This window comes from Ranitomeya variabilis, chromosome 6 (assembly GCF_051348905.1).
Source record: "Ranitomeya variabilis isolate aRanVar5 chromosome 6, aRanVar5.hap1, whole genome shotgun sequence".
NCBI lineage: Eukaryota > Metazoa > Chordata > Amphibia > Anura > Dendrobatidae > Ranitomeya > Ranitomeya variabilis.
The window spans coordinates 349,214,865-349,231,525 of record NC_135237.1 but is presented as its reverse complement, the minus strand read 5'-3'; the positions used below and the strand labels follow the sequence as shown (position 1 = coordinate 349,231,525).

Sequence of the window (16,661 nt, the reverse complement as noted above, 5' to 3'; positions counted from 1 at the left end):
GACTTCCACGTTCCTCTGAGACCCTCGCCATTGGGGTCATAACAATTCCCCTTGCACTCTGCACAGCCAGAATCTGACCCTGCTGAAAGTCTGGTTCCCCTTCCCGCATACTATACCACCTTACACGGGGACAAAGAGGTACGGTAGGTGCAGATGAAAGTGCAGGTTCCTTCATCAGGTGGGGGGGCATACTCGTTGGCGACGTCACTGGCACAGGGCCCCTCATAGTACGCCAAAGTGTCTCTGCCGGTGGGAGGCGCCCCCGCCGTCAAACACACCGCCGTACTTTAAGGGGCCCTGTGCCAGTGCCAATGCGAACGAGTGGGCCCCCCTGCTTGCTCAGGATCACAGCACTTGCAAAGTTGAAAAACTTACCTCTCCCTGGTCCACCGCCGTGATGTAGTCCGCGTTTCCTGGGCCCACGAACAACTTGAACCAGCCCTACCCCCCCACAACTTTAGCCAAATGACCCCCAATTTTCAATGCCTAACTATTATTATAAGGTAAATTAAGATTGACAAGCTTAAGTAACAAGAATTGATGTTTTTGGCATTAAAATGGGCACTGTAGGTGTTTTCCTGTCCTCCACTCACTGCCGACTTTGCTTCCTCATTGACTTGCATTGGGTTTCATGTTTCAGTCGGATCCCCGACTTTTCGCAATAATCGGCCAATTTCACCTGACCCGACTTTTGAGAAAGTCGGGTTTCGCGAAACCCGACTTGATCCTAAAAAAGTAAAAGTCGCTCAACTCTACTCGGGAGCCCACATCATTTTTTTCCCTTTTTTTTTTAAATTGCGTGCAGATTTTGTGTGTGTGTCTTTATTTAACTATTTCTGTAACTTTTTTTTAGGTTCATTACTAAACATCGGCCTTGGTATTATCTATCTATTATCTATCTATCATCCATCTATCATCTATCTGTCTGTCTGTCTATGTGTGTGTAAACATTATTCTTCGATGGAGTATGTGAAATAAGAGGTTGGACAAAGAAATGACATCACAATTACTTTATTTTTTTTGTTAAATAATAGATCATTATTTAGGTTACAAAAACGCATACAAATCCGCATGAAAATCCACACAAAAAAACGCATCAAAAACGTGCGGATTTCTACCTGCGTTTTCTGCCAAGAGATGCAGAATCTGCACAGAAAATTCCACAGGCAAATCTGCAACGTGTGCACATACCCTTACTCTGTCACTAATAAAGTAATCAAAAGAACTGCGAACGCTGCCAGATAAGAGGTGGGACTCTCTCTCCTATCAAGACCATTGTCATGGAACATGCAAATAAATTAACACCAACTCTCCCACTCATCACCCCGCTCAGTGCATCCCGTCACTTCTTCCGTTAATAACCGCTCCCCACTCTACAGCAGAAGAACTCTGGCACGAAAGCAAAATCATCTCTAAAAAGGGCTGCATTTTCCTCCATATTTTGGCAGTGGGCTATGTCTTTTTATAAGATCATTGCGGAGGGGGCTCTTCCACCCTTTACGGTGCACCACATTTATATATACTACCAGCGGAGGCTATTTGACCATAGATTCATGTTCTGTCACCTGGAATCTGCTTTAATGGGTACTGACTATAAACCTAGATATTTTTTTTTACCAGTGGCACAATTAAACCCAGCAGATAGCCATGACTTCATTGATATGTGTGTGTAAATCTGATTTTAGATTGAACTTTACTATCAATTATTTTTTTCCATAACATATTGTCAGTGATGAGATTGATCTCACGTTTGGAATGACAATGCGGCATCATGTGACGTATCACCTAGCCTGTATATTGCCAATTTCCATGTATCGGCTGCAGGACCGTGCCCCTGAGTCCTATTTCTAGCATCATCACAAGGCAGCTCTAGATCCAGAAACCAATGAGTGCTGTGTCCAGGACTATGGCTCCTCCTGCAGCCTCCATCCCTTACTCAATGGGAATTCTTGAATGAACTCAGGAGGGGGTAAAGCTGCTGCACAGTGCCTGAGTCTTTAGGCGGTCTGTTGCTATAGTGACTTCTTCCAGGAGCTGCCCAGTCTGCTGTGTAGTAGTAACAAAGCTTCACTTCTCAGATGCTGATGGGGACAACACAGGGAGAGGAGGAGGAGGAGGAGCAGAGGCAGCTGTGTGCATTTCTCCAGCCTTAGCCCCAGGTAAATGATAGACACCTTCCTTTCTTCTAATACCTATGGCTATATTATGGGGCGCTGTGTGGTGGCGCCTCATTACCCCTGCCCACTGGGCACAAAGTGGCTCCCTGTGTATCCAGGCTTTGTCAGTGCAGACATTAAATACTGCAGAGAAGGGTCTGAATATTGAGACAGGAAGGTTAGAGAATGGATGCGGAAGGAAACAATATATCATTATGTTATTATTATTATTATTATTATATGCCATTAGTGTTTCTAGAGGATTCCCTTTCTGTCATTGTCCTAATGTATATTGACTGCAATACTAGTTGCATCAAGTCACCATTGAATGGCATTACCTGTGACTGAGAGAACAGGCTGTACCATGGAGTATACTGCTGGAATGATTGGTGGACTTAGCCGTCCGTCATTACTTGCTGCACACCTTGACAATGAACATCTATTAGACAAGATTGATATTGAAGATTTGCTTAGCTTGGATAAAGGATGGTGTGTGCGCTCTGTGCTGCGTGCATTGTACTCCACACAATAGGGCTCCATCTGATTTATGACACTTGGCTATGTCTGTGACGAAGCCCTAGCAGAAATTTACATTAGTCTACTGCTCAGGTCCTGTGTCATTTAGGATCTGATTCTTCATTTGTGTGTGTGGCGGCGGGGTTAAGTCACTTTTATTTTTTTAGTCTTGTGGTATTTGCTGACTTTTTTTTTGCTCCAAATTAATCAATGCTACATGTGATTCATGACTTTTGGGCCAATTAAAAAAAAAAAAATCTTTTTTTTTTGTTCTATCTGTAACCGTTTTGGCAACTTTATAGTGCAAAATGTCACAAAATTACTCCAGATGGGGAAGAGGGGTTGGAGTACATTTGTGACTTTTTAAAAAGTCATAAATGAATCAGATGAAAACATCCAAAAATCCTAAACTGAGCCCATAGTGGTTAACCAAATACAAGGGAACACATAAAATAAACAAATGGAAATATCGATTTTGTGCATACAAAAATGAAGGTGCAAAACAACGAAAAGCTCAACGACAAAACACAATCGAGTGGAATAATGAATGAGGCCGGTAGAGTTCTGCCATTCCTAATAATAATAATTTTCCTGGCTGGTGTAAAAAGAATAGAAAACCTCTAAAAAGAATTACCGTACATAAAGTTTTCAGAAGAGTGACGTGTTTTATAATATATGCCTTTCTTGTATCACTTGTTGCTCATGTAATGCTGCAGGATACATAATAACATTGCATGTATATAAACTAGGAACGAGAAAATTGCAGCAGTTTCCCTCAGGATCCATAGACCGGCTCTTATTTTTCTAGTACAGGTTATATTACATTATGAAGCTACTTGATTGGTTTCTATGGGAAACTATTTCAATTTACAGATCTCTATAAATCAACCCCGATGCGTTTGTTCCTACGCCCTGTGGGAATTTCTCAAACATATATACCTGCTAGGGCACTACTTACTACAGGTCATGCGTATTTATGAGAAAAGCAAAGTACCCAGCGGAAATCCATCGAATATGGAGAAAGAATAAAACTCCATGCAGATTGTTATTAGTACTGATGTATTTTGTATTAATCATATTTAATGTCGTTCGGTTAAATAAAAAAAAATTAATTGATCAATAATGAGGTTTTTTACTATGCAATGCTTAGCATTGCTACCTAGGATGCAATGTACATTCTGTTTTGTAAACTTTTTTCAACATACTCCCAAAATATTTTCAACTCAATCATTCAGAATTTCTTAATGAATATAAACGTTTTGAAGCTTTTTTCAAGGTTCAAACATGAAAGTAACAATGTATCAACTTATCAGTTATCTAGCTTTTAGTGATGAGCGATCATGCTGGGATAAGGCATTATCCGAGCATGCTCTGGTGCTAACCGAGTGTCCTGGATGTGTTCGAAAAATATGTTTGCGTCCCCGGAGCTGCATGTCTCACAGTTGTTAGACAGCCTTAATACTTGAAGGGAATGCCTAACAAACAGACAATCCCTGCATGTGTTGCGGCTGTCGAACAGCAGTGGGACATGCAGCCGCTGGGACTTGAACACATCAAGGACACTGGGTTAGCATCTGAGCATGCTCGGATAACGCCTTATCCCAGCACGTTCGCTCATCACTACTCGCTATGTATGTAACTAAGCTTTTACTTAGGTCTGAGTTCTGTCTTCAGTTCATAATGGAAGTCATAGAGCCTTGTCGGATCCATTGTATGACAGACACCAATAGCAGCCAACCTCATTGACTTTTCATAGGCTCTATCAGAGTACCTGGATCGCCCACCAGGGCAATGGGGATACTCGGTACCGGGTCCGGTTGCACTTAAAGGGGATGTCAAGGTGGCTGCGACCTGGTCAGTGGCCCTGGGACTCAACTAAAAGGGAAAGGTCTTGGTAATAAAGTTTATTCGTGACGCCACCTGTGGCTCTTGGTCAGAGGGACCGACGCTGCTTAAAGGGGTCCTCTGGGGGGATGTTGTTGCAGCAAGATGGTTACGCTTCCCACAGGTGAAGCGGGGTCCCCAAGGCTCCCTTGTATGGCAAGGATGGTGGGTTGCCGGTAAATAACGGATGACACAGAGTTGCAGTCTTTACCTGGTTTACTGATGGTAACAGGCCTCAGTCCAGGGTACCAGCAACAGGTGCAGAAGGAGTCCAGGCAGCCTGAAAACAACTAGTGATCTCCCTTGGCAGGTCAGGTTGGGAGCCTTCCTCTATGTGCTGGTTTTCTGGTCCCTTGGTACCTGTAGTTCGCTGGTAGGTGCCCTTTTCTCTCTCCTGTCCTGGGACAGTACCTGCACGGCAGGCAGCTTGAGCTGTTCTCTTGGGGGTCTCTGACAGGGTGATTCCAGGCTCTATCTGCTGCTGTACCTCAGGTATGGTATGGGCAATTAACATACTGTCCTATGCCCTCCGGTTCCACTGTGGAACTTGCAGTTATCCACAATCTCGGGCTCCCGGTGCCCGGTTTCTGCGCTCTGGCTCACAGGAGACTCAATTGCAGCCTCCCTGAGCTCCTATTCACTCCTCTCCCTTCACTGTCTGCTCCAGACTGAATTCACTCCTCCTGCAGACCAGGATGAATCTCAGGGACGCTCCCCTAAAACAGGGGTTTGAGCTCCCCCTTCTGGCCTGGAGTTAGAATGTGTTGTGTGTAAGATTTACCTGCCAAAGGGATCCCACGTGTCTCCAGGCATGGCACTACCCTCCCCGAGAGGAAGGCAGCATCACTGTGGTACCAGAACTCCTGGGGTGCCACATATCCACCATTTTAGCTGTCTTTTTGACATATTATGTGTATCTACAGATGCAACAGTCATCAAATTAGAAATGATGGGCAGGGCCACTGTAGAGCAGCTGTAATAAAGGCTCTTTTTAGCATGTGGATCCATTTGGAAAGTAGTCCTACTAATCTGTTCTATGGCTTGAAGTCATAATGCTGATGCTAAAAAGTACTTCCATGACAACTATGTTTGTCTTATCACACTGTGTGGTGGTGCGGTACAGACAAAGACAGAAAAGAACCTCTGTGCAAAAACTGTAATTGGGGCGCCTTTTGGAGTCCAAGGCCACGTGCACACGTTGAATATTTGCGTTTTTTACCTCAGTATTTATAATCCAAAACCAAGAGTGGATGATAAATATAGAAGTGTTAACGTGTTTCTATTATACTTTTCCTGTGATTTTTCCTTTTCCTGGTTATGGCTTACATACACTGAGGTAAAAACTCAATAAATATTCAATGTGTGCACATGGCCTAAGTGTTCATCTTCATGCATTCCTTTATGTGCTGCAGCTGCACAGGTTGCACCACTGGCTTATCGCTCCCTCTATCTTTCTATCTATTTATCTATCGTGGCTTGCGAAAGCATTCACACCCTTGGCTTTTTACCAATTTTGCTACATTACAACCCATGTTTAAATATTTTTGTAATGTGACTTGTGGGTGATGCATCAGCTCTAAATAGTCTAAGGCTGGGTTCACATTAGCATTTGGGGGCTTTGCGGAGGGCGGCGTACCCACTCTGTTAAGTTCCGCCTACTTCTGCATACTGCTGCATGCTTGTTGTGTTCCCGTGCTATCGGTGAGCTTGTCAAAATAACGCATCCGCATGTCCTGCGTACCCAATATTAACCCCTTTTTGAACTCAGACTACTCTTTGATGCGGGCTCCGGCGGTGAGCCCGCATCAAAGCCGGGACATGTTAGCTGCTTTGAACAGCTGACATGTGCCCACAAAAGTGGAGGGTGAAATCGCGATTCACCCACCGCTATTAACTAGTTAAATGCCGCTGTCAAACGCAGACAGTGGCATTTAACCGGCGCTTCCGGCCGGGCGGCTGACCCCCGTCACATGATCGGGGGTCAGCGATGCTTCTGCAGAGTAACCATAGAGGTCCTTGAGACCTCTATGGTTACTGATCGCCGGTAGCTGTGAGCACCACCCTGTGGTCGGCGCTCATAGCACACTTGCATTTCTGCTGCATAGCAGCGATCTGATGATCGCTGCTATGTAGCAGAGGCGATCGTGCTGTGCCAGCTTCTAACCTCCCATGGAGGCTATTGAAGCATTGCAAAAGTAAAAAAAAAAAAAGTAAACAAAAATGTGAAAAAAAACAAAAAAAAAAATAAAAGTTTAAATCACCCCCCTTTCGCCCCATTCAAAATAAATCAATAAAAAAAAATCAAACCTACACATATTTGGTATCGCCGAGTTCAGAATCGCCCGATCTATCAATAAAAATAAGCATTAACCTGATCGCTAAACAGCGTAGCGAGAAAAAAATTCAAAACGCCAGAATTACGGGGTTTTTTTGGTCGCCGCGACATTGCATTAAAATACAATAACAGGCGATCAAAAGAACGCATCTGAACCAAAATGGTATCATTAAAAACGCCAGCTCGGCACGCAAAAAATAAGCCCTCAACCGACCCCAGATCATGAAAAATGGAGACACTACGGGTATCAGAAAATGGCGCAAAAATAACCTAGTCATGTTAGGTGTCTATGAACTCGTACTGACCTGGAGAATCATAATAGCAGGTCAGTTTTAGCATTTAGTGAACCTAGCAAAAAAAGCCAAAAAAACAAGTGTGGGATTGCAATTTCACCACACTTGGAATTTTTTTCCCGTTTACTAGTACACAACATGCTAAAACCAATGATGTCGTTCAAAAGTACAACTTGTTTTGCAAAAAATAATCCCTCACATGGCCACATTGACGGAAAAATAAAAAAGTTATGGCTCTGGGAAGGAGGGGAGCGAAAAACGAACACGGAAAAACGGAAAATCCCAAGGTCATGAAGAGGTTAAAGATAGAGATTAACGGAGGAAGTACACAGCCCTCCGCAAAGCCCCCGAACGCAAATGTGAACTTAGCCTAAGTTTGTGAGGTGAGAAAAATATAGCCATAAATTTAATTTATAGGATCAAATAACTATTAATTGTAAGGTGCATATGTATTCACCCATTTTTCCGATTGAGCCCCTAAAACCTAAACATTGCTGGTGCAAGCAATTACCTTCATAAGTCACATGTTTTGTGAAAGGAAGTCCACCTGTGTGCAATCTAAGGCTATGTTCACATATTGCGTTTTTTCAGGGTTTTTTAATACAAATTTTCAGATGCGTTTTACAGTATCAGCAAAGTCTATGAGATTGCAGAAATCTAATGCGCACAGTTTGTTTTTTGTCCTCAGCATTTTGTGCATACCTTGGTTTTTGCAAAATGCAGCATGTCACTTCTTTCAGCATTTTTGCAGCATTTTTTTCACGGATGTAAAGCAGTGGGTAAGTGCAAAAGCACAGCAAAAACACAGGTTTCAGGTTTTGCTGCTTTTTTCAATTTAATTATATTAATGATGTGTAAACATTTGCCCAGCAAGGTGTGAAATTGAGCAATGCCTGTGGCCAACCAAAGTGTGGAAAAACTGTGCCCTAGGAACTCAATACTCTGTCAATGTATTAGATAAACTATTCCCAACCAATTCACCCCCCTCCCCTGTTACATTTTCCTTAAATGATTTTGGGTTTCACATATGTCTTGCATTGGTCACCTGTGTTCATGCTTCTGTGGTGGAAGCAAAGCTGATTTTTTGGGAAAAACAGAGCAAAAATTGCAGCAAAACCTGGTTTTGTAGGCAGCTTCTTTACTGCCAACACAGAGAAATACTTCCGGGACATAGTCCGCCGGCGCATGCGCAGTAATGCTTTTCGGCTTTGCCTGCAGATGGGCAAGACAAGATTGCATTGCGCACGCGTGAACTATGGAGGACACCTACTCCAATTCCGGAAAATATTGCGGACAGTGGGGAAGGATGGGGTAGACGAAAAAAGAAGAAACACAGTCCATCGGACCGAAAACAGGGCATTTACATAGCCCACCAAATTCAGGTGACAGATTCCCTTTAATGGTGCTCAAAGTAAGGCCAGGGTCACACTTGCGCATGCAATGCGAGAAACTCACACGAGTCTCTCGCATCAATACCCGCCACAGCTGCCGGCACTTGGGACCGCTCTGGTTCAGCTGAATAGAAATACCTGCAGCCGCACGCTTCGGTCGTGCAAGTCTCTCACATTGCACATGCAAGTGTGACCCCAGCCTAAGACGTTGGTCTCAACTATATCCAACTATGCTGCTCAAAAAAATAAGGAATAAAAATAAACAATAGAATATAACTCCAAGCAAATCAAACTTCTGTGAATTCAAACTGTCCACTTAGGAAGCAACACTGTTTGACAATCAATTTCACATGCTGTTGTGCAAATGGAATGGACAACAGATGGAAATTATTGGCAATTATCAAGACACACTCAATAAAGGAGTGGTTCTGCAGGAGGGGACCACAGACCACATATCATTACCAATGCGTTCTGGCTGATGTTTTGGTCACTTTTGAATGTTGGTTGTGCTTTCACACTCGTGATAGCATGAGACGGACTCTACAACCCACATAAGTGGCTCAGGTATTGCAGCTCATCCATGATGACACATCAATGCGAGCTGTGGCAAGAAGGTTTGCTGTGTCTGTCAGCGTAGAGTCCAGAGATTGGAGTCGCTACCAGGAGACAGGCCAGTACACCAGGAGACGTGGAGGGGGCCAAAGGAGGACAACAACCCAGCAGCAAGACTGCTACCTCAGCCTTTGTGCAAGGAGGAACTAGAGGAGCACTGCCAGAGCCCTGCAAAATGACCTCCAGCAGGCCACAAATGTGCATGTATCTGCACAAATGGTTAGAAACCGACTCCATGAGGATGGTCTGAGTGCCCAACATCCACAGATGGGGGTTGTGCTCACAGCCCCTCACCGTGCAGGATGCTTGGCATTTGCCACATAACACCAGGATTGGCAAATTCGCCACTGGCACCCTGGCACACAGACGGGACAGTCTGGAGACGTTGTGGAGAGTGATCTGCTGCCTGCAAAAACCTTCAGCATGACCGGTTTGGCAGTGGGTCAGTAATGGTGTGGGGTGGCATTTTTTTGGATGGTTGCGCAGCCCTCCATGAGCTCGCCAGTGGTAGCCTGACTACCATTAGGTACCGAAATTAGATCTTCAAACCCCTTGTGAGACCATATGCTGGTGCGGTTGGCCCTGTGTTCCTCCTAATGCAGGACAATGCCAGACCTCATGTGGCTGGAATGTGTCAGCAGTTCCTGCAAGAGGCATTGAAGCTATGGACTGGCCCGCCCATCCCCCAGACCTGAATCCGATTGAACACATCGGGGACATCATGTCTTGCACCATCCACCAATGTCATGTTGCACCACAGACTGTCCAGGAGTTGGCGAATGCTTTAGTCCAGGTCTGGGAGGAGATCCCTCAGGAGACCATCCAGCGCCTCATCAGGAGCATGCCCAGGCGTTGTAGGGAGGTCATACAGGCACGTGGAGGCCACACACACTACTGAGCATCATTTCCTTGTCTTGAGGCATTTCCACTGAAGTTGGATCAGCCTCTAAATTCATTTTCCACTTTGATTTTGAGCATCATTCCAACTTCAGACCTCTGTGGGATATTAGTTGTGATTTACGTTGATCATTTTTAGGTTTTATTGTTCTCAACACATTCCACTATGTAACGAATAAAGATTTACAACTGGAATATTTCATTCAGTGATATCTAGGATGCGGGATTTTAGTATTCCCTTTATTGTTTTGAGCAGTGTATACAAAGGCCACAGAGGCTGCAACTGACACGCCCACTAGGCAGAGGGGTACTCGGAACCGGGTCCTGCGGTTCACAGGGGGATGTCACGGTGGCGACCCGGTCGGTGGCCCTGGGCATCAACGTTAAAGAGAAAGGTCTAGATGGAGTAGATGGAAGATGGTGAGGAGTGCAGTAAAGAACGAGGACACAAGGTTGCAGTCTCTTTACCTTGGTTTACTGAAGACTTCAGCATCCACAGTCCAGTGCATCAGATCACAGGGCAGGCAGGGTCAGGCTGGCTTGAAGGCAAGTTTGGAGTCCCCATACCCAGGTGGAAATCAAAAGCCTTCCTCTAGCGCCAAGGTGGTGTAGTCCCTTACTGCTTAAATCTTTACATAAGGTCCTCACAGATGTTATCTCTCTCTCTGTCCCCAGATAGGATAGGACATAACCCATATGACTGGTGGCTTGAGACTGTTTATAGGGACTCTAGCACGCCCCGGCCTCTGAGGGGTGCCACCGTGCCTCCTGGGTGTTAGGTCGGACAGGTAACTTGGAGTTCAGCTGTTCTGCCGGTCTCTGATGTAAGTCATAGAGGTCCTTACAACCTCAGTGTTCCGGTTACCGGTCTCTGTGCCTCAGAAAGAGGCTGCCTGCTCAGGGCTGGTCTCCCCCTGATGTCCTCTCCTGTGCTTTGCTCTCCTGCACGTTCACTGCAATCAATTCGGCTTTCTCAATGTCTCTCTCCGGGAACTGCTGCACTGCGGCTACACAGCTCCGTAAACCCTTCTGCTGCCTCAGACTGATCCAGTCCATCTCCTGACTGGACCTTCCTGGAACTGACTAACTTTTCCTACAGACTCCCAGTTATATATATGGGGAGTCACCTAGTAAATAGGATCAAAAGCTCCCCCTGGTGGCCGGGAGTGTGAATGTGTTGCATGTTTGTGGTACCTTGTTGCAGTTATCCCTTCTTGCCTTCAAGCGTAACATCACTCTCCCCGTGAGGAAAGCAATGCTACTGTGATAACCAGGACCCTGGGGCGCCACGCAACACCACTAAGAAAGAGGCACCACTAACCAAACAACACCATGAAGGCCAAGGAGATCTCCAAACAAGTCAGGGACAAAGTTGTTGAGAAGTACAAGTCAGGGTTAGGTTATAAAAAAATATCCCAAACTCTTATGATCCATCGGAGCACCATTATCATCAACTGGAAAGAACATGGTACCACAACAAGCCTGCCAATAGAAGGTCGCCCACCAAAACACTCAGACTAGGCAAGGAGGGCATTAGTCAGAGAGGCAGCACAGAGGTCAAAGGTAACCTTGAAAGAGCTGCAGAGTTCTCAAGCATGAGTGAAACATGGTGGTGGCAGCATCATGATGTGGGGATGTTTTTCGTCAGCAGGGACAGGGAAAATGGTCTGAGTCAAGGGGAGGATGGATGGTGCAAAATAAAGGGATATTCTTGAACAAGGCCTGTTTCAGTCTGTCAGTAAGTTCACCTTCCAACAATACAATTACAGCTTTGGATAAGTCTCTATGAGCTTTCCACATCTTGTCACTAGGATTTTTGCCCATTCCTCAAGGCAAAAAGCTCTAGCTCCTTCAAGTTAGATGGTTGTCACTGGTGAACAGCAATCTTCAAGTCTGACCATAAATTCTCAATTGGATTAAAGTCTGGGCTTTGACTAGGCCACTCCAAAACATTTATATATTTCCCCTTAAACCACACGAGTGTTGCTTTTGCAGTATGTTTTCGGTCATTGTCTTGTTGGAAGGTGAACCTCCGTTCCAGTCTCAAATCACTGACAGACTAAAACAGGTTCTGCTCAAGAATACCCCTGTATTTTGAATAGATTATTTAAACACAGGTTGTAATGTAAAAAAATAGGTAATAAGCCGGGGGGGGGGGGGGGGGGGGAGGGGGGATACTTTCGCAAGTCACTTTATCTATCTATCTATCTATCTATCTATCTATCTATCTATCTATCTATCTCTCTATCCATCCATACCAATGACATTTTCTGCTATTTCTTGGTCAGGTGCAGAGCAGTGGGAATTGGCAAGTAGAAAACAATCACATCTGCGTTAGTCCCTGTATACAGCAGGTCCCATAACCCCTGCTATGTCAGTAAAGTCTCCATAGATCACTTGTACATTTTGCTTGGATACAAACACAGCACATAGCACCGTAACACTTGCAAGTGTGAGGTGTTAAATTTGCTGTGCATAATCAAGCCCCTATTTTTTACATTTACAGCGTAAAAAAATGTGTAAGTTTCACTACAGCGTCACATTGTAACTACAAACCATGTAGTCAAAATATATTTAACCCTTTGATCATCAATAGTAATGCCTTTTAAAGGGTCTTAACAGAGGCAAAGCTAGGATTTCATAACGGGGAGCAAAACATATCTAAAACAAAACATATCCAAGTTTGGCCACTAAATTAGGTAACCATGTGAGTAAAGGACAACATCAGCAAATGACCAGGCAGTTATTAAAAAAAAACCACAAAAAAAACCAATCTCAACGCCATAAGGGTACAATATAGTGGTAGATGCCAGTTCTGTAGAATATATTAAGAGATCATAGTACCGTTATAGATAGTGATTTACAACTGACGCTTGTACTGATGGAGTCTTTCACTTTTCCCATCGGGCCCAAACATCCATGACAACTTTTTCTTGCCGTGACCTACCAGCAATCAGGCTCAGACTGGGGTGTCTGAGGCCCACAGGAGAAATGGACTGCAAATACCTGTTAGTCGTTATCCCTGATATAGTGGACAGCCGACTGTAAAGTACAGTAGCCTCCTGCACATCTACTGTGCGCCACCATAACTGGGATGTACAATTACAGTAGTTTGCATTAATTTTTTTTATGAAAACAAGCCATCACCAATTTACATGTTAGGTAGATGAAAACTTATTGATCAGTATAGTCCTGTATACAGTATTATGGTCCCCATATAGTCCTCCATACAGAATTATGGGCCCAATATAGTCCTCCATGCAGAATTATGGGCACTACATAGTCCTCCATACAGAATTATGGGCACCACATAGTCTTCCACACAGTATTATGGGCAGCATATAGCCCTCCATACAGTATTATGGGCCTCATGTACTGCTCCACACAGTATATTGGTCACCACATAGTCCTACATACAGTATAATGGGCCCCATGTATTGTTCCATACAGTATAATGGGAACCACATAGTACTCCATACAGAATTATGGGCATCATATATTGTTCAATACAGTATTATGGGCCCCATATATTACTCTATACAGTATTATGGACACCATATTGCTCTATACAGTATTATGGGCCCCATTTATTGCTTCATACCGTATAATGGTCCCCATATAATGCTCCATACTGTATAATGGGCCCTATAAATTGCTCCATACAGTATATTGGCCTATATATTGCGCCATGCAGTATAATGTCCCCATATATTGCTCTATACAGTATAATGGGACCCATATATTTCTCCGTACAATATAATGGCCCCATACAATGTTCCATACAGTAGAATGGGCCCATATAATGGTCTATACAGTATATCATGGACCCTATATAAAGCTCCATATGGTATAATGGGACTCATATAATGCTGCATACATTAAAATAAAAAATCAAATACTCACCTCTCCCATTCCCGCCGCAGGTTTGGTATATGCTAGAAGATTGGCGTGCACTCGGTCAGATGTCGAGGTGCTGGTGAAATGGGGTCAATGACTTCACGACCAAGGCAAGAGAAACCGCACACTCTAAGTTTGATAATGAGATTTTTTAATTCGTGAAGGCAAACATAAATAAAAGGCAGCTGGGAGATGTGCGACTAAGTAAGACGTTTCAACCCCATCAGGGTCTTTCTCACAACGTCGTTTGGTTGTTGTAATAGAAGGAATACATTTGAAGAAGTGTTGCAGTTAATGCTGCGCTGTCAAGGCTCCATGTGGTGCTTCCACGCCTATGATTACTCCCACTTTAGCTATGTCCACTATGATAAACGTTTGTTATATACTGCAGCCGATCACATGCTCACCTAGAAGTCCTAGAGTTTTGATGTATTTAACCCCTTAATGACCAATGATAGATGCTTTTTCCGGCTCATGACAGCTGATCGATCAGCTGACATGTGCCACTAACAGCCGTGGGAGGAATCGCAATCCTCCCGTGGCTGTTAACCCGTTAAATGCCGCTGTTAAACGCTGACAGCGGCATTTAACGTGCAATTCCTGCAATCGCACCGGAAATCCGCACATCGGTGACCCCGTCATGTGATCGAGGGTCACCGATGGGTTGGCATGACAACTAGAGGTCTCCTGTAGACCTCTATGGTTGTCACTGCTCGACGCTCATAGCAAGAGAGGTATTCTGCTACATGCAGGCGATCTGTTCATCGCCTGTATGTAGCAGAGTCGATCAGGTTATGGCAGCTTCTAATCTCCCATGGAGACTATTGAAGCATGCCAAAAGAGAAAAAAATGTTTTTAAAAATCCTTTTGGAAGGGGACTGCTCCAGCACCAAAGGATGAGGCATCCACCTCCATTATGAATGGCTTATCAACATTGGGTCAATGTAAGATGGGAGCGCTAGCAAAATGAGACTTAATAGAAGTGAAGGCCTTGGAGACCTCTTCAGACCACAATTTGGGATTTGCTCCCTTCTTGGTGAGGGCTACCAAGGGAGCTACCAAAGTTGAGAAGTGGGGAATGAACTGGCGATAGTAATTAATGAACCCCATAAAGCGCTGCACCGCTTTAAGATAATGGGGTTCTTGCCAGTCCATCACAGCCTGTAGTTTGGCAGAATCCATAGCCAATCCCTGGGCGGAGATGATATAGCCCAGGAAAGGTAAAGACTCCTGCTCAAACACACACTTCTCCAACTTTGCATAAAGTGAATTTGCCCGTAAGAGATCGAAGACTCTGCCAACATCTCTCCGGTGGGAGTCAATATCTGGAGAAGATGAGAATATCATCTAGATAGAATACGACTGAGGTGGAGAGCATATCCTGGAAGATATCGTTGACAAAGTCTTGGAAAACGGCTGGGGCATTACAGAGCCCGAAGGGCATCACCAGATACTCATAGTGCCCATCCCTGGTATTAAAAGCTATTTTCCATTCGTCCCCCTCATGGATGCGAATCAGGTTTTAAGCACCCCGCAGATCTAGTTTGGTAAATACACTTGCTCCCCTTAGCCTGTCAAAGAGCTCAGAAATCAGGGGCAACGGGTACTTATTTTTAATGGTGATGGCGTTAAGACCCCTGTAATCGATGCATGGACGTAATTCCCCATTATTCTTCTGCACGAAGAAGAACCCCGCCCCTGCAGGTGACACTGACTTCCTAATGAACCCTCATGCCAAATTCTCCTGGATGTATTGAGACATAGCCTCTGTCTCAGGGAGAGAGAGGGGATAGACCCGTCCCCAAGGAGGTTCAGCTCCAGGCATGAGATCAATAGGACAGTCATAGGGGCGATGAGGCGGAAGGGTCTCTGCAGCCTTTTTGGAGAAGACGTATGCATAGCACCAATAGCACTTGGGAAGGGAAGAAAGATCTGCGGGTACCTCGGTAGTGGAAACCTGTACGCACTCTCTCACACACCTGCCCTTACAAGACTCACTCCAACCTAATATCCTCCCAGAGGTCCACTCAATATGTGGGGAGTGGAAACAGAGCCAGGGTATTCCCAGCAGAATCTCATCCATTCCCTCGGGAAGGACAAGAAGGGAAATAATCTCCTGGTGGGAAGGGGACATGGATAACGTGAAAGGGACAGTCTGGTGTGTGATTTGTAACGGAAGTGTCGACCCATTCACTACTCTAACAGTTACTGGTTTGGCGAGCATCACCAGAGGTATTGCGTGGCACAGAGCAAAAGCAGAGGACATGAAATTTCCCTCTGCTCCTGAATCCACACAAAGCTCGACCGACTGTAAGAGTGGATGAGCCTAACAGGATTGTCCCTTTAAAGGACAGCTTGGAGGAAAATGCCGCTGTGTGTAGTGAACCTCCTCCAATGGTTACTAGACGCGATCGTTTCCCGACCGCCGTGGACATTTATTAGCCTAATGTCCTAGTTGTTGGCAATTTTTACAAACCACGGGTACTCGAGCAGTCTGAGACTTAGGTCCCGCTCGAGAAACCTCCATGGCCTCATGGGAGTCAGACACCAGAACAGGAGATTCTAGAGGTCTGGCGAAGGTGGGAGCCAGCCGAAACCTCTGCCTACACTGGATCCGCTCTAACCTCCGCTCGTTAAAACGGAGGTCGATGCGGGTAGATATTGAAATGAGCTCCTCCAG

At 44.9% G+C, this 16,661-nt stretch overlaps 1 protein-coding gene across 1 annotated transcript in view; it reads left to right on the top strand.

The window, feature by feature from the left end:
- Positions 1–2,023: 2,023 nt before the first annotated feature.
- RNF182 (ring finger protein 182) overlaps positions 2,024–16,661 on the top strand; it is a 137,619-nt gene continuing 122,981 nt past the window's right edge. Inside the window, exon 1 of the mRNA XM_077269919.1 lies at positions 2,024–2,159. The gene's annotated coding sequence lies outside the window, so the exon portion shown is untranslated. The remainder of the gene's footprint in view (positions 2,160–16,661) is intronic.